The sequence below is a fragment of the Argentina silus genome, assembly GCF_951799395.1.
Source record: "Argentina silus genome assembly, chromosome: 9".
NCBI classification, from domain to species: Eukaryota; Metazoa; Chordata; class Actinopteri; order Argentiniformes; family Argentinidae; genus Argentina; species Argentina silus.
Window position 1 is genome coordinate 4,703,231 of NC_139663.1, and position 18,280 is coordinate 4,721,510.

The 18,280-nt window shown below is 45.8% G+C and overlaps 1 long non-coding RNA gene across 1 annotated transcript in view; it reads left to right on the forward strand.

The window, feature by feature from the left end:
* LOC310810018 overlaps window positions 1-18,280 on the forward strand; it is a 52,807-nt gene that overhangs the window by 28,031 nt on the left and 6,496 nt on the right. Inside the window, exon 2 of the long non-coding RNA XR_014554419.1 lies at window positions 8,915-8,973. This is a non-coding gene — a long non-coding RNA (uncharacterized lncRNA). The remainder of the gene's footprint in view (window positions 1-8,914; window positions 8,974-18,280) is intronic.

Consider the following 18,280-nt stretch of genomic DNA (forward strand, 5'->3'; position numbering starts at 1 on the left):
CTGTGTGTCTGCATCTCGGTGGTTGGTCTGGCTGCTAGAAGGGATCTTAATACTTTTATCTAGATGATTATCCCCTTAGCAACCGAATCTAGTGAACCAATTCGCTTCGTCTAATTAAGTCTAATTAAGAGGTAAACTAATGTCATTTGGAAACCCCTTTGAACTTACCAAAAATGTATGAAAGTCCTTAGATGAAGAGTTTCCAAAATCCCTGTGCCAGAGTCATGTGAACTAATCACAGGTCATCTCATGGACAGCAGCCAATAAACCGCTGGGGGAGAGCATGGGTAGCTTTTGTTGCAGAGGATCAGAGGGTCCTCTTGAGATTATTTTTCTCTTTATTTTCTTAAAATTACTGTCTAATGGAGCCATGTGTTCAAAGGACAAGAGAGTGCTGTGTGTGCCTGCTGTCTTGGAGCTTAGGGACCAGTTCAAAGCTATCCCACTGCTGAGAACAGCTGACCCTCCGGAATAAATTGTCTTTGTCATTCCTACTGTACTCTACAAAGAGGCTACCGCCCCTCACTGCTTCACTCCATCCCCCACAATGCAATACTATGAACCTCTCCATGCACTAGAGCAGGGATCTTTATAACCCTAAAGTCTGTCTGGAACGATATCAAAGCTTCCTTCCCCCTTGTCTTGTTGTTCCTTTTCTTCTTCTCTTATTTTTCAGTTTCTAAGCTCAGTGAGAGACGGCAGTGCCCAGAGGCAGTGTCAATGCTTATAGTTGTGATTTTCTTGGCCCCAGAACAATGCTTTAGTTTAAAGAGTGCATTCCTGATTATTGACACACTCCAGAAGAGCGGGATTAGAGAACGCCATGCTGCATTGCCTCCTGACTCGTCTCCTGCTCAGCTTGTGAGCAACACCTGGGCGTCTCTATGACAACAGGGCATCACAATGAAACAATGATTCCGCCACCAACCGGTTCGACAGAGAGTCGTTGGTGGCGCTCCCCATGCAGAGAAGGCCCGTGAGGTGACATATTACAGCATATACATACAGTATATCATGACAAACATTTTTTTGACATTATTTTTGGATGACAAAGTAGAGTCAGAGGAAGACACTGGGGTGAGGAGTGCCCTGAGTGCCTGCGTCCAGCCTGCCCAGATGTGTCCTGTGGTCAGATGGCTCGATAGCTTGGACTGAGGCAGCATTGTGAGGGAGATACGGGTGTGTGGGGGAAATGCAGAGGTTCTCCTGGAGACCTGCTCAGGAATCTTATCAGCAGGATCCCACAGGTCTGATAGCAACCCTGGAAGGGCTTCCTCTGACATAATTTCCCCCAGGGCCTCACACACAGCACGTGAGCAGTGATCCCTGGGAACTTGTACTGCTTCACCTTCTGTGTCATGTTGTCCAGTCTCCCTCAGTGTCTCATCAGATTAGCTGAATGCAGCATGTTTGAGAGAGAGAGAGAAAGAAAGAGAAAGAGACCTGTTATATGTAAAGATGATTTTTTCAGACAACCCATACTCTGGCGGAGCATACGGTACTGTGCATGCTGGGATAAAAGGCCTGCTGTTTTGGCAGGTTGGGCTGGGGGATTCTGCCTACTGACATAGTTCAGTGAGGTAACACAGATACAGTACATGAGTTATGGATTATGTTGACTGCAAGTTTTGCTGACATATATCGTGTCCCTCTCCCCCAGCTATCTGTGTTGCCTGTGGTAAACCACAGGGTCTTCTCACCCCTCAACGCCTGTACTGACAGTAACAACATCTGTGGCTTCAGTCATCATAGAGGAGTCCTACTGTAAACATATTTATGTATTCCTTGACCTCACTGGAATCATTTAGAAAAATTGTTTTTGTGGGAAGACATATCATGGTTTCGGAAAATGTAAACAGTCATTATTGGTAGCTTTGCATACACTATGTCGCCTCTTGTATTTATCTCCCACCACCAATCATTTTTCCAATCACTATCAGTTTGAGCTCACCCCATTGTTGGGAGTGTTAGCTACAGGTTTCAGTGGTTTTTGACATGACATAAATTATGTTTGTTTTAATTTAAAGAAAAGTCCTTGAGTAATCTTGGCAAAAGCCCAGGCATATTTCTGCTTGGGAACACCCCTGTTTTAATTGATTGCTCTAATCATTCAATCAATTGTGGTTGCATTCCAGAACAATAACGTATGCCTACAGTTTCATCATATTGTCATTTTGAGTGTGTAGTTTATGATAAATGATTAATTATATGATTACTTTTATTTGTATGATGTTTTGTCTGACACATAGCATATATTGTTGTCAAAAGAGGTGGTAGTAGCAAATTCTGTCTGTGATTTGTCTATTTCTAAACCATATTTGATTATTGTCAGTTTTTTTAATGGATATTCCCCCAAAAATGTGTAGTTGTAAGCGAGTTGAAAAAGCCAGGTAGCCCCTTCCACCATACACACACACACAGGCCCCATCTCTCCTGTGTGAAGCCTGAGCCATGAGGACAAACACAGTCATCACCTCCTAATGTGGAAAAGAACAGTCTGTCCAACAACTGTAACAGTAATCCCGAGGTTACGGTAGCATTGTGGAAACAAATACTTTATATGTGAATTTACCCACAATGTTGCTAATTGATAGTGAATGATAAGTGAGGTATTTAGGCATGTGAGATTATACCATCTTGAGCCATGCTCATATAAGTTGGCAGATGACTGACAAATATGTCAAGTGGGGAAAACCCAGTAATCTTCTAGCATTACTGAGTCATTGAAAGGTATCAACGGGTCACTTACTTTGAGTTTACTGATGGTTCATTTCAAAAAAAGAATGCTCTGCGAGACCGGGCTTCTACCTGTAACATGAGTGGTTTTGATTGATTGGTTCAGTATCTGTGATTATCTCTTGGTTTCTTACACACTTGTCTTGTGACTTGTGAGCTGGTATTGCATGTGAGACCTCTCTGAAAGCGAGAGTGACATACTTGGTGGGAACTGGAAGGTGCGGTCGTGTGGGTCTGTCTGTGCTATTCCAGATACAGCCTTCGGTTCCTCCTTCTAAAACGTTGGTCCGCCGTGGTACTACCCTCAATCTCCCCCTTCCTCAGCCCCCCCACCCAGTCCCTGACTGTCTGTCTGCCTGCCTTCCTGCTCAAGGCCTACACTACCCACACTGCCTCTGTGTGCCTGAATGGTAGACATGTAAGGTCAAGGGCACCTATTTCTCACCTATTTCCCAGGAGAGAATCAGAAATAGATAGATCAACAATTGAATGTCGACACTACAGAGGTAACAGAAAAGTGAGTGTGGGTGGTAGCCAAGAATAGAACATAAATTGTACGGTAAGAACAACAGTGAGATGTTCTTCCTGATAGCTGAGCTGTCAAGGAAGTTTAATTCTGTGGAGATGAGGGCTGCTATAAGTGGAGGGAACCGGACTCAGCCTGTTCAGGAGCTTCACTCACAACAAGTGGTTTTGTTTGGCAGCATCCCTTTGTTGACATTGTCAGGTTCTCATGCCTATTAGGTTGCCGTTGACGAGCGGGCAGGAAGACATGCCCTGTACAATTCCATTGGTTGGCATTGTGTCACTGTCAAATTAGTGCCTACTTGCCTCTCTGGTATGCTTGTAAGGACCACTAGAATGGCCCTGCAGGCCTTGTCTGTAGCACAACTGACAGCTCTGTTGATGAGCTAGGTATCAGTGTTATGCCTGTTTGAATACCAGACATTTTGCCATGACATACAGTCAAGAAGTTTTTCAAACCCTTGTGACCAGTTTAGCCACTCCTGCAGTACTTGACTGGAAATCCATGAGGAAACAACACATTTCTTAGAACTGAGAATGTTATTTTTTTGTCCAATGCCATGTTTGTTGAACGTGATTGGTTTGTGCCTCGTGTGATTGATTCGTGCCTCGTGTGATTGGTTTGTGCCTCTGTGATAAGGAACATGTGTTTTTTTGAAGACTCATCGGAAGCAGAAATTCACATTCCAACACAAAGAGTGTGGTTAGTTGACATAGGCCTGACGCTGACGGTAAGATGGCGTGGGAAGTTTTGGGAGCTTCCTGACCCCACGCATCACGACAGTATATCGACCTACAACACGTGACCTCGGAATGTTCCAGGTCTTTTGTTGTTTTGAGAGCCACAGCACTCTTGGAGTTGAGAGCCTTTTTACATACTAGAGAGAGGAGCGATGGCTTGGTTGGCATTTGTCCCCCCATTCTCTCTGCTTCCTCCGGTGTTCACCAAATAGGATTTGCTGCTTTCTCCTGCATCCCCCCTCTAAATCACTTCAAGCACTGCTGAAGCGCTTTTCACCCGAGGCGGGCACCAATCTAATGGCATCATTTGGGCCTGCACACACGGAGAGAATCGGGCCCTTTCTCTGCCCCTAAAACTTTTGTGAACGGGCACTACAAAGGGCTGGCTCAGTGAAGCGCATCTCGGCCTGACTGCTGAATAGAGGGGCCCCCTTTCATGGCTGTTTATGAGCACTCCTCTTCAAAAACACACACAAATCACATCCAATCCTTCCACCGGCTCCTCTGATAAAGTGTATGTGTGTGTGTGTGTGTGTGTGTGTGTGTGTGTGGGGGGGGGGGGGTTCAGAGCCAATGTTTCTTCACTTCCCGTATGGCTTTCTAATTTGGTGGTGCTTCACCTAGCTTCACCCCACCTGATCCATAAGGTTATGCTGGATGAGGTCATGCAGACATTGTTTCTCAATGCCAACACAAACTCACTGGAATAGCTCATCACCGGGTTTTATCTGCTCTTTTGAATGAAAACTTTATTGAAGGCAGGCAAGGATGTGAATGCTGTTAAGCGCCATTTTAAAGCACCATTGTCACCCGTGTGTCAAAAAACAAGGCATAATTCACAAAGACATTTATCGATAGCCATAAAACACCTTTGCCATAGCAGTGTGTCATAGCTCTGTTAGTCACACATGGAGCGGCACAGCTTCAAGGAGCGCATGGTTATAGGGAGGCTTTACTAGTCAGGAGGGGCCGGAAAAGACACTGTGTCCCACTCCCAGCTGCTGCTGTTACAGATGGGCCTGGCTGTGGTAGCCATGATGTCAGCTCTGTGGACAGGTCCCTGCTGAAGGTGTGTGTGTGCGCGTGTGTGTGCGTACGTGGTCAAACATCTGAACCAATTCCAAAATCCTTGAGTAAATTGCAAGTCATTCGACAACAGCATTTTTAAAGAGAAGCCTCTTCCTCAAACTAGCTTTTTCTGTGTGGCCCTTTTACCTCTGTAGTTGTTCTGCAGGTAATGTTTGATGGACAGGAGGAATGCAGGCAGAGAGATTTGTTTTGTTTTGGCAATCCATTCTTTGGGTGTTCTTAAGCAAACAGCAGAGTGGCGCTATGTCCTGTTTTTACTGGTTTAACGCGTCACTGTTCAAACTCAAACAGGCTGGTCCCCAAGAGTACATCTAGCAGGGTAAACACTGCTCTAATACTCTACTGCACTGACCTTCTCTGACTGAAAAAGCACGTACATTTAAATCATGCATTGCGAAGTGAAAAAAAAAGAGAAAAGAATAGTTTTCAGTTCTACAGTTGAATTGCTTTCATCCATACAGGTTCTATCAACTATGGCTACATAATTGCATAAAAGTAATTTGATGTAATGCGAATTGAGAGATATGCATAGTTATGCAGGTGACCATTCAGATGACTATTCATATCCATGCTGCTGACATAATACAGTACTGTATTATGACTCTCCCTGCCACTACAATATATCTGTTGATCAACCTGACAACACTGACACTTTCACAGTAGCACTTTTCAGCTTGCAGTGTTTATCTAAGTTTAAGGGTTGTGGCCTCTGTACAGGAGGCTGCAGTACATGACATATTCACACCTGGAACTCCCTCCAAAAACTCTCTGTCTAGACGATGTCGTTTGTAGACAATTGTGGATTTGTCCCTTTGTGTGCAAGTTAGGAATATACTGTTCAGATTCTTGACATGAAATATGCATGGTGGGTCACGTTTGTCATTTCTACTTAAAGTGGAGAGTTTGTGAGTTAGGGGAACAGAGGATCAGTATTAGTGCCCCATTCCAGGTCCTGTGTGCCAGCTTAATTGAGTGCTACTTTAACGTGTGTGGGTCACATGCATGGAAAAACAGTGGACACACTGTGGGAAAGTTTCAAAGCTCATAAAAAGATGTATTTTCAACTCGTTCCTAATTTCCAAAACACATATTGAAAAGCTACAATGTCCCGTTTTATTAGTTGCATGGAAAACTAGAGAGGAAATGTGTGGTGTTCCTGGTTGAAGTGTACTGTAGTGTACAGAATAGCCTGGTTTGGATTATACACTGTGACGTGGTCCTGTATGTGTCTCTACTGTAGGTCACTAGCTTCTCTTTACAGTATTGCCAAGCTTTGAGTTGTTGTCATTTGTGAAAATGCAGTAGCGCTGAACACTGTACTCCATGCTAACTGCCCAGCTCTTTTCTAGGTCTTTCTCAACTTGTTTTAAATCTGCCTAGTGGCATTCCTTTGAGGCTGTGTAACATGGTGGTTCAAGATGAGGAAGGTAGCAGAGAGAGAGAGAGAGAGAGAGAGAGAGAGAGAGAGAGAAAAAACGGAAGGTGGGCTGAGGTTGAGTTTTGCTTGTGTGTGTTCACTAGGGCTGCGGTGACGGGGGGGTGGGGGGGGGTCACAGGCTAATCGTTAGCCTGAGTAGCTAATAGCTCTTGTCGTAATACCTTATTCTCTCCTGTGTACTGTAATGGTCTCCTAATAACCCTACAGACGATTAAAGCAAACATTTTACTGCTCTGTGTTGCTGTGAACTCACACTGGGAAAATGTGGGTTATGTTGCTCAGGTTCTGTTTTTCCCCTCACCTCTGAAGTTGAGTATGAATGTGAGTGCTATACTTGTGAGTGCTATACTCTGCAAGTGTTGTAAATTTAAAGCACATCTAGTCAGTCGGGTAGGATAGTTTAGGCTCTTAACTTTAGAGGTTAGTGTGGTAGAAAAAAGACACTTCACATGATTTGTGTGCAGAGAGAAATGGAGACAGGCAGATGCAGGATGGGAATGGTGGAGGCTGTTGCTCTAGAGGGTGCTGTTTACTGAGGAACAAATGCTCCCATTCTCCCTCCAGCCCCAGCTTCTCCCTGTCTCTCTATCTCACACCCTGTCTCTCTTTCCCTTTCAAAGCACCTTTTACCCTGCAACTGACTCACTCGATCAGTTTGTCAGTTGAAAGAAAATGATCCTAGAGCTCCAACAAGTCAATCTTGGTGTGTTCATAAGACTAATCCCTATGTGGTTAAGTCAAGTGAAGAGCCCCATTTATCAGGCATGATGAGACCAGGCTCTTGTGAGGGAAAAAGGAAATTTAATTGGCTTCTGTAAGGAAACTCCCCGATAAGGACTCCCCTATAAAAATGACAGAATGTATGGTATTGTGCCGCATGGCTTCAGAGTAGTATTGTACTGTATATGGTGCGGAGTAATCCCTGACATCACCTGTGTTTATCACTCTGTTTTAGTTACAGGACAGAGAGGTGCATGCTTTAGAGCTTAGATAGGACTTCTGCTCTATTAACTCCTCAGCCGCCCCCCGAGGCATCCTCCCCGTCACACACAGACACACTCAGTATACGAATAAACAAACATACACATTTACAGTACAAGTCTAACATACAGTACACACACAGAGACACTCAAGCAATCAGAGTTCACTGTTACTGTATGATTAGACACTGAGATTTATTGGGCCTTATCAAGGCAGAGAGTGGATTAATCTGTTGATTTGGTATTGCATTTCCAATGTAGAATAATTTGTTATGGATATTAAACTGTGGGTATGTCCTGAACTGAGAGCATTTGAGGAGGTATTTTATTTTATTTTATATGCTTAGTATTTCGTCATAAGTGACGTGGACCGTACCACTGAGGTCATGAGTGGGGAGGAGAAACCCTTTTCAAGTGCCAGTCATTGAACTCATTTTTTATTTTAGGAATTAGTCTAAATATAGACCCCCGGCTCGGCCAGAGGTTTGCCCCAAACTCCCTTGTGACACACATTGGAGAAGTGACTCTTCACATCTGGTATTTTCATTGTAATAATCGCATTTCTTTTCCCTTCGTTTTCCCTTTTCTTTGACAGCCATCCACTAAAATAAATAAATAAATGGAGTTCTGTTTCTCATTTATAAGATTTGTTGGGTGGATTAGATAGAGAGAGCCCTAATTACAAGTCCTGTAAAGGAAAGAAACGCTTCGGTTGTATTTATGAAAACACTGTGCTCTGATGTTAGGAGGAGGAGAGAAACGGTTACAGGTCCCCTTTGCTAACACACCCTGTTTAGAGCGCCACTCACTGAAAGGTTTGTTGGGATGTTGACATTTTAAACCTGGATCTAGATGACTGTTTGGATAGAAATAGCAATAGCAAAGATCTAAATAACGATGACCCAAGCCAAGCTTTTATTGAGAATGACAGTGCAGAATGGATATGCTTGTTCACTGATGTTTTGCAGTCATGCTCCTGAATGGGCCAAGACCGCCTTTATAGCTGTGGAATACATTGCAATAATTGCAGTGGTTTCCTCAGTTTCTTGTCTAAGGTAGTGATTATTAGGTGTAAGGTGTGACTTTGGTGGACAGCTGTTCTGTCCTTTCCCAAATGCTGTTTCTATCATTGACCCGTGGTTGTCAAGCAGAGCTCAGTGGTCTAAGTACTGCTGGACCATGGTCCTGTGGGTTGCGGGTTCGAACAGTTTTCCAGGACTGTCCCCCCTTATATATATATATATTTCACCACAATCCCGCCAAAAAGCTCCCAGCTACATTAATGGGGATGCAAGAGTCAAGCAGATATATAGCAATGTAATGCTATACCCTTCGTGTGTTTGACATTGGCCCTGTGTTACTGTAAAAGAAGTGACGTTTTGCCTCTTTTTCCCTTTTTTCACAGCGCAGGAATCCAGATTCCGGGAATGAGACGTCTTCTCTTGCTTCACAGGGATTCTTGCGGTGAGCATATATATGTTTCCAGAGACGTTACAAATGCTCTCAGCTTGCTTGTGGTGTTCCAGTGTTAAAGTCATGCCTTGTAAACCTCAGCTGTGTATACCTTACTCCTTGACCATGCATGTGGCTCCCTCAGCCCTGGCCCTGGCTCAGCCCCGCCCCTCGCTCAGCCCCGCCCCTGTAGCCTGGCAACAAGCACTGTGGCCTCTTCTGCCTGCCTGTCACCTCTGACCCCAAGCTGTCATGGCGGGTGTTGTTTTGTTTTGCACTTCTCGTGGACTACTTTGACAACCTCGCCCCAAATGTTTTTAAACTCTTTACTGTAGAGGCTAGAAATGGCCAAACGCCAGGGGATTATAGTGTTACTGGGGTTTAGGCTTATAAAACTCTATCTCCTGACGCAACTCATACTTTGCTGTTGGCATAATTGTTAGCCAAACGCTATTAACTGTTTAACTTGTTTTAATACCAATCTTTCCTGCCAGTTTAGAAAATGGTATAAAACAGAGATAGTGCCTCTAGATTTTTAGATAGTTTTGGACATTGTTGTTGAGACCATTTACAGGATTTGGACTAAGCTCCAGCAGTTATAACTAGTTATTTGCTGCAGTTCCAAAGATGGCAGCGTTTGAATGTAGTTTTCATAACTGTTGGTGCTCTTGACAAGCGATTCAAAGATCAATATCAATGACATTTTAAACCATCCATTGAAATGCAGAGCACCACCCAAACTACTCTTTTGAGTATACTCAGTATTGAAGCACGTTTGTCATCTGTCCTGTCATTTGATTGTGCTGTGTTGTACTGTACTGAATGTACTTAGCCCCCCCCCCCCCTCTCCCCTTCCCCCCGCTGCCCCCTTTCTCCCCCCACTAATGCTTCAGTCCTCCACCAGCCAGTGTGTGCCTGTCAGCGTGTCACCCCGGGGTGAAGCCCCTCTCTCAGCCCCTCTGGGCCCTTTTGACTCCGCAGCGCTCCATGTTTGTCCAATCATTTGGGAGCCGGATGCGGAGATGAATTGTTAACTACGGCGGGTCAGCCTGTGCTCCGCAACCCCCGGCCCTCTACCCCAACCCGCTGTTGACTCATCTCCATGGCGATGGGGCAGGAATTTGTTTTCTCTCATGTGCTCGCTGCCAACCAGACCCTTCCCCCCCCCCCACCCACACCACCCCCCCCCCCCCCCCCCCCCCGGTCCAATGCTTCTCATCGTCCAATGAAGGGGCAGCTAGAAGGGGTCACATGGTTGGGGAGGGTTAGGGATTCATCCCACATAGTGAAGAGGTGCTGTCACTGGGGCTTTACTCTGCTGGGAAGGAAGGAAGACCTCAGGGCAAAGAGTATGTGATTTGTTTGGTTGAAAAGTCAGTGCAGTCATCAATGGTTTCCTGCCCTCTGGACACACACACACACACCTTAACGCACGTCTCTCCAGGTTTTTTTCAGCTCTGTCTGTCTATAGGATAGTGGGGGTGTGAGAACTTGCAAACTGTCCATGTTGAAATACTGTATTTATCTTGCAATTCTCCCCCATACATCCATTTAGTGGTTGTCTTGGTCAAAGTAGATGAAGTTCTGACATGTTTACTTTAACAGTGAAGTCAATTAGAGAAACCGTGAACAGGGGGCCAAAAACTGCTGTGTCCTACACACACCCGTGCATACTTCCACGCTTCACTGAGCACACTTACACAGCACAGAGCGACACGATGTTACATCTCAAACCACTCTTACCTCTCTTGTACGTATTGCTTGAACAATATCCAGAGACAAATAAATGTATACAGTGCGTATTGTTTGGAGAAACGCTACGCGCTCTGTGAGGTTAGATTCATGGCTTTGTAGTTGTTGTTTTGAGGTCCAGCCCACATGTCCACCGAGGGTCCTTTCCCATGGCTGTCTCAACTAGCTCAACCGATATACTGTGTGTGTGTGTGTGTGTGTGTGTGTGTGTGTGTGTGTGTGTGTGTGTGTGTGTGTGTGTGTGTGTGTGTGTGTGTGAGAGAGTGTGTGTGATTAGCTCAGGGCAGGTGAGTGTTTGCCTACCTGTCTCCCTTTATGAGGTGAGTGTTTGCTAAGGGAATGCACCACGTCCGATTTGTCATTGCCTCCCATTGTTTTGCTCATCCGACTGGTGCCTTGAGGTTGTACTCTGCTCTGCCCTGGCAAGTGAGAAATATGTGCTTTTCTTTCAGTTTTTTTTTTCTCTCTTTGCTTAGTGTGTTTGCGCATGTGTGTCTGGGTGAAAATGTGACTTGGAAGACAAGTATGAAGGAGATGGTAAATGCATTCAGTATTGAAGTGCCAGGTGACTCTTTGACATGAATCAAGAGAGGTGGAAACTGAATTATTGAAGGGAGGGAAATTATACTTAAGAAATGTCATATGTCATAGAATTCGGAGAATTCTCTGGTTTTGAGGAAAGCCAGTATCCAGGCCTGGCTTCAGCTTACCATCTGCAGCTACATGGAAGGTTCTTGTTTTGGACTCGGTTCAACTGAGCTAGAAAAAAATGACACTATTCCTCACACATTGCAATTACACAATGATTTAATCTATGGGAGAGAAACAAATGTTATGCTGTCACTGGATAAGAATCTGATGGTTTTCTCTACGAGAGTCTTCTCTAGATAGGCAAGCAGGAAGGCCTTCACATGCTCAGTATGTGGTGAAGGACCCGCAGTGACCTCAGGACCAGGGTATTACACTCAATCACTCTCACTGCACGAGGATGGTTAAGAGACTCATTCCAAACTGCATATTTCTGTCTATTTGTGTATGAATCAGAGATTCAAATGTTTAAATTTAGCATTGTGTATCTTTCCCGGTTTTGTTTTATGAATGTATGTTTGTGTGGGTTAGTATGAGTGATGTGTGTTTCATGTGTGTATTTGCACGTGTGTGTGTGTGTGTGCGCGTGTGTGTGTGTGTGTGCGTGCGTGCGTGTGTGTGTGTGCGCGCGCGTGCATGTGTGCGTGCGTGCGTGTGTGTGTGTGTGCGCGCGCGTGCGTGTGTGTGTGCGCGCACGTGCGTGCGTGCGTGCGTGCGTGCGTGCGTGCGTGTGCCTGCCGTCCTGTGCCACTGTCTGGGTGGTCCTCACGGCTGGTTTGATGGTAATCCTCTGTCCCATAAATCAGTGTCCAGGCCTGGGCCGGGGGCTGCCGCTCTGTGACCACCGGAGCGAGGGGCTTGGAGGCCCAGGCCTAGATCCTGCCATGCCCACACGTCGGCACTCCACACTGCCTTTAAAACAACTCTGCCTGCCTGCATGGCTAAACAGCCCCAGTCCCACTACCACGATTAGCAAAATGAACCATGCTGACAACTGAGGCCGCACTCATAAACCATGCCACTGTTCTTTGACTTAAAGTCATAGTTCAAACACATATAGTTTCAACCTTATATACTGAATACAGTGCTTGCTCAAATTTCCTAGTTACTGTTTTTCATATATCAATTGTTTTCCTGTCATTTCCCTCTGCCTTTATGTTTGCTTACCATCTACATGTACTGTAGATGTCACACACACTCTGCAGTGGAAACCTGAAGTAGCTTCTGATAGCACTCTGGAGGACTATTCTTGGTTTAAATGACCCTGTCTGACTACTGTGAGATTAAAGCCACTGTATAGGTCTTTGTTGAATATACCTATCTGTGGAGAAGAGTGAGGCTGAGGGGGATGAAGACCTGTCCTGGCTCTCACACAGCTCTCCCCAGTGCTTTTATCTAGGGAAATTGCATGCAGCACTACCCCCAGACCCGTGACCCAGACCCTGGGCTCAAAGACCTGTAGCATTCATCAAGATAATACTGTTTGGAATAATAACAGACAATTCTACACAAGAGAGAACAGAAAAAACATGGAGAGAGGAATACAAAAGCAGAAGATGAAAGGAGGAGGCATCCCTCGCTCCCCCTCTCTGTTGAATTGATGGAACTTATAACAACATGCTCACACACAAATGCACTCTGAGTGGCCCATCATAACCCCCCCCCTGAGCTTCAGCTTCTTGACCTACGGAAGCCATGATGCAGAAATGCAATTTGTTTTTTTGTCTGGATCACAGAGGGAGAGCGCTGACTTGTCTCTCTTTCTTTCATTTTTTTTTCGTTCTCCCTTTTTTTTTTTCCACTGCTGCTGTCGCTGAGTGCAATTTAGTTTGATGAGCAGGTGGTCTTTTTTGAATTCTCGCAGCGCTTTTGGCTTTCACCTCTGTGGTGTGTGGGGCTTTCAGACAGAGCCAGTCATGTAGACCAGGATTAGAGAAGAGGAGGAAGAGAGGGAGAGCGGAGGAGGAGGTGAGGGTGTTAGGGTTGGTGTAGGCGACCCTAACACCCTGCAGTCAGACCCATGCCGAGGGGAGATTAAAAGAGTTATTTTGTACTGACGGCCCTGAATGGCGCCCCCAGGTGGCTTTTGTGTGTTCTGGGGACAGGGCAAGGGGGACAGGGCTAGGGACAGGGCTCCTCAGGGTGGGGTTGTCCCTGGGCCCAGCAGGTAAAGCATTGTGGGTTAGCCTAGACAGGGGTAGGGGGAGGGTGGGTAAAGAGTTGCCGTCTCAGCGCTTTTCCACCTTGGATCAGAACTGTGGAGCGAGGAAGAGAAAGGGTGGATTAGAGCGAAAGAGAGAGACAGGTCTCAGTGTTGGACAACGATGGCTTCACTCCTCTAGTCACATGCACGCACACACACACACACACACACACACACACACACACACACACACACACACACACACATACGCACACACTCACACACTTTCCACAGAATAGTCATAAAGACACACACACACACACACACACACACACACACACACACACTTTCCACAGAAGGTTCCTCATCTCTGTCTTAGCAGGCAGACCTCTCAATCGCCACCTTAGTAAGACTAGTGGAGCTTTGCCTGTGATGTCACCTTCAACACAAAAGGCCCAGCAGAAGAAAGGGATGAAGTGGAATGTTGCTGTGTCTGCATTTCCTCAGAATCCCTTGCTCTCTTTGGCACAGTGTCCTCTACATGGAACAAGTGCAGGGGCAAATTAACCTGCTTATCAGACATTTACTGTTATCAGGGCTTCATCAAGAACCAGTAATTGCCCTGTTGCTACTAATGTAAATTTATGGGAGATCAACTGTATCTTTGGGCAGTATTCCTTCATGATAAACTCCATGGATATGCCAGGCCAAACAATCAATAGTTGTTAATGCCACACAGCAGTGGTGCAGCCTTTGCAGCTTTACTTCCTGAATGCTTGCCCTGGGAGTTGTCAGCTAGGATCTAGTTGTCTCAGTCATCAAGACCTCTCGTCTCAGTCTTCTAATCAAAGCAGAGTGTTTTGTTTGACTCTTCCGCACTAAGGGTTTGTCCTCCCGAGTGTTTGTCATAGAGGTTTCACAAGTGGCTGCTTCCACTCTCACTGATAAACAGTGCGGATTGGATCCAGACCCGCTGCGCTGCAGCTATAGCCCCGAGGCCTGGCCAACCACACAGAGTGGAGGGTTAGTCATTTGTTTATTTGTGATGTTTGCCCTGTCCTAATCCATAGCTGGATTAAGTGTGTGTTTGTCATCCTACCTTTTTCCACTGGCCCCTGATGTTCACATGGAGGCCTAGGTGGTGTGTGTGTGTGTGTGTGTGTGTGTGTGTGTGTGTGTTTTACCTGACTGTCCATGACCTGAGAGCAGTGAAAGTCATGACCTCAAGTGACCTTTAGTTTGTTAGTGGAAAGGCAGAGGAGTTACATTAAACACAACACAAACACACACACACACACACACACACACTCACAAACACTCGAAAAAGTGACAGATACATAGTGTATAATTATGTATGTTTATATGTGTGGGCTATGAGGTCACAGGGTTGAGGAGGACCACTTGCGGCTGTTTTGAATAGTTGACCCAAGCCTGGCTAAGGGAGAATCCAATTTCACCATAGAATTGTGGGCTGTACTGTATTTGGACATGATTTACATATGTAGAACGAAACAATCTTAACAATCTTATTCAAAGTTCAACACACCCTCATTAACAAACTTTGGGTTCTACGGAAGAATGGATCCCTAGCCTTTTGGTGAAGATAGTTTCCCTGGGTGTGACCATGGAAAGCTGCCTCTTCAACCCTCCCTCTGAATCCCTTCCTCCCCCGTTGTGAAGTAATAGTACGAGCTGAGAAGACTTACTCACCGCACATGGAAACTGTCCCATTGAATAGTACCCGAGCTTCATGGGGTAGTGATTAATTGGCGTGCGTGGTAAGTGAAGATATGCTCCACTATGCATGTCCCTGTGTAGTGTCCTCTGCACTGTGTGCCTTTTTAAAACTGTCCTTTAATTGGCTTCTTCAGTCACAGTCTCATGATTTAACTGTCCCCCGGGGTACCTGAATGTGCCCTCTTTGCCCCTGCATCTCTGGGTGGTAAACCCTGTATGTCCATCATGTCATGAGGTCCCAGACCAGAAACTACTCAACCTTTTTGTCTTTCTACCTTTCTTTCTAGGTTTCACTCCACCTTCCCCTCTTTCTTTCCTTCCCCTTTCTTTTTCTACCTCTGTTTCCGTCATTTATTCAAGCTTTGAAGGCATTTTTTTTTCATTCTCTGGGAGATGTCAGACCGCCACTGAAAAGCCAAATCCGCTCAGCTTCAACACCTTTTCATATCCTTTACCTAGCCAGTGTTTGTGTGAGTGTCTGCCGCCCCACAGCCAGGCAGCTCTGTCAGCGAGGGGACGTGCCTGCCTCCGTGGCTTCAGACCGAGGCCCCTACTAGCCCCTGCCTGCTCCACAGGCCCCTTGCTCTGATGGATCTGACCATCGGTTCTCCCTAAACATCTCTTACTTCCACCCTGCCTGTATCAGCAGTATTCTGGTGGACCTGAAAGCACTCTGATCACACTATGGGGTATGTGGCTGTGGCTCCACCCGCTCTCTGGTTCTAATCCCCTACCCTTTTAACCACAATGGGAAACATGTGCTTACTCTGTGTAAGGTATGGGCCCACCATGGGAGAGTACTGTTTACCTCTTCTCTAAAACTAACATTTCACAGCTCCTGTGACCACTCTGAGGCTGGGAGGTGCACTAATACCCCTCAGAGACTTGAAGTTTGGTAACTCTGGGTAGAATTTGAAATGTCAAGGTTCAGGGCCTTGAATCTGTTGGCAAAGCCCAGAAGATCCTGGTAATTCTACTCACTGGAATCGTCCCATTACTTCTCACCTCGTAAAACTTTACACACAACAAGAAAGTGTTTTTTCCACATTATCTAGACGTACACAGCATGAGAAGGCCAGAGCGGTCTAATGTGTCAGTTTTATTAAAGGGCCCTGCACTCTGCTTTATTGTGCTCCACTCCTCTCCCTTTCCACACCTCGCTGAATTATGGGTCAGAGTTTGACATTGATAATTGTGGCTCTCGGCTCCTCTGTGAGGGGATTAGGAGAAATGAAGGGCTGGGCTTGTGAAAACCATCTCCAAAAACAAGATAATCCTCCATGTCGGATGTTTCCAGATGTGCGGAATGTTTCCCCGAATCATTTTTTTTTTTAACCGCCTGAATGGAAGCAGAAGGTTTCGATACTATAAGTCTAGTCCCTGTGTGTCTTTCTCTCCCTTGTATTTGGTGGTTTCAGTGCAGTTGTTGTATAGGTATTAACAGCAATGTGATAGAGAGGTGTAGAACAAGAACGAATGGGGTGTATGCCAGGCGATCGGACAGGAAATGCACTCCAGATGAAGATGGTTCACTGGTGTTCTTAATTGGTGTTGATGATTGCTGAGGAATGTCCACTGATTACGCTGACGCTGCCTCTTATCTCAAATTCTTGAAGAAATCAAATCAAGTTATAATCAGTCAATTACATGTTCTATTTTATAATATGACTATAAATGAACTGACCGATCTAAACCATGAATCAACTGTTCAGATGCGTTTCGTTTAAGACGCGTTTGTTCTACAGTTGTGTCAGTACTGCAGCGTCGTAGGCGCCAGGCCCTGAATCCTGGCAGGTGGCCCTGAGGCTGGGTCTACTCCGGTCCAAACCTCCTCAGGTGTGGCAGGTGATCCGAGAGATGACTGAAGGCTTCCGCTGTCCTCTGAATCCCCTGTCCCCCATGCGCCACCCTGCCCTTTCCTCCTCGTCCGGTCCTGTCATTGGCTTACCTCTTATCTGGGCACCCAGTGCAACCCAACCCAGGGCGCAGCCCTCTAACCCCTCTCGGCCCCCCGGCACTTGTGCTCTCAGATATCCAGGGGCCTGCCGAGTGAGAGTGACCCAGCCTGTGAACTCCTGAAGGGGCTGACAGAGTCCCTACGCCCTCCCTGGAGAACAGAGACAGGCCCTCCGGCCACTCTCCAGCCTCTGACCTTCACATGATAACACTGTGCTAGTAATCAGACACAGGAACGCACACACACTGGCAGAAGGTCTGCTCGGGGTTAGCTAATGTTTTTGTTAGATTTTAGATCAAAAAGAGAGATGCATGAACATCATGACACTAAAGAGGAGAACTATTGCAGCCATGTGCCTCCAAAAGGAAATGGATTATGTCTTTGAATATAGTATCACAATAGCCTGACATCAACATCAATTTTGAATATCCTTGATTTGTGCTAGACTTTGATTGTTGCATGTTCCTATCTATACTCCACCTCCCCCATGCTCTTTCATATTACTAACCCAATGAATAAATCGGATTTGGGGTCCTGATGCTATCTTTGTTGGATGGTGGGGCCAGGGGGACATGCTGATTTAGTTGGAGGGTCTTTATGGTGCGTAGCCTGCTGATTAGCAGTGTGGAGCCTAATGTAGATGCTGCAGGGGAAGGAGACTTGTACCTCCTCCAAAGATCTGTGTTTGATTAAACAGCCTCAGTCCACTGCCAGCTCCTAAACTCGACGTCTGCTAGTAACACTCAGAGGAGAGGGGGTTGCTACGTGACCTGATGGTCAAGATATATATCATTGAGCACTCATTGATACACACACACACACACACACACACACACACACACACACACACACAGTAGACGTACACACACTGTAATCAAGTGAGTGTTCTTGTTTGTGATAAAGATGATGGATGAGGGTGAGCGGCTATGATCAAACCTCTTTGAACCTGAATAGATTGGACAGAAGAAACCAATGACAGTTTTCCCCAAACATCTATCAGTGTTTGGGAATTGCAACAGGACTTGAATCCATCTCTTGCGTACCTGCCATACACACCATAAACATGTTTCCACATGTGCTTATTCTACAGGGGGACCTGCCAAGCAGGAGTCAAACGAGTGGTAGCTTATCACAGCTTTCCC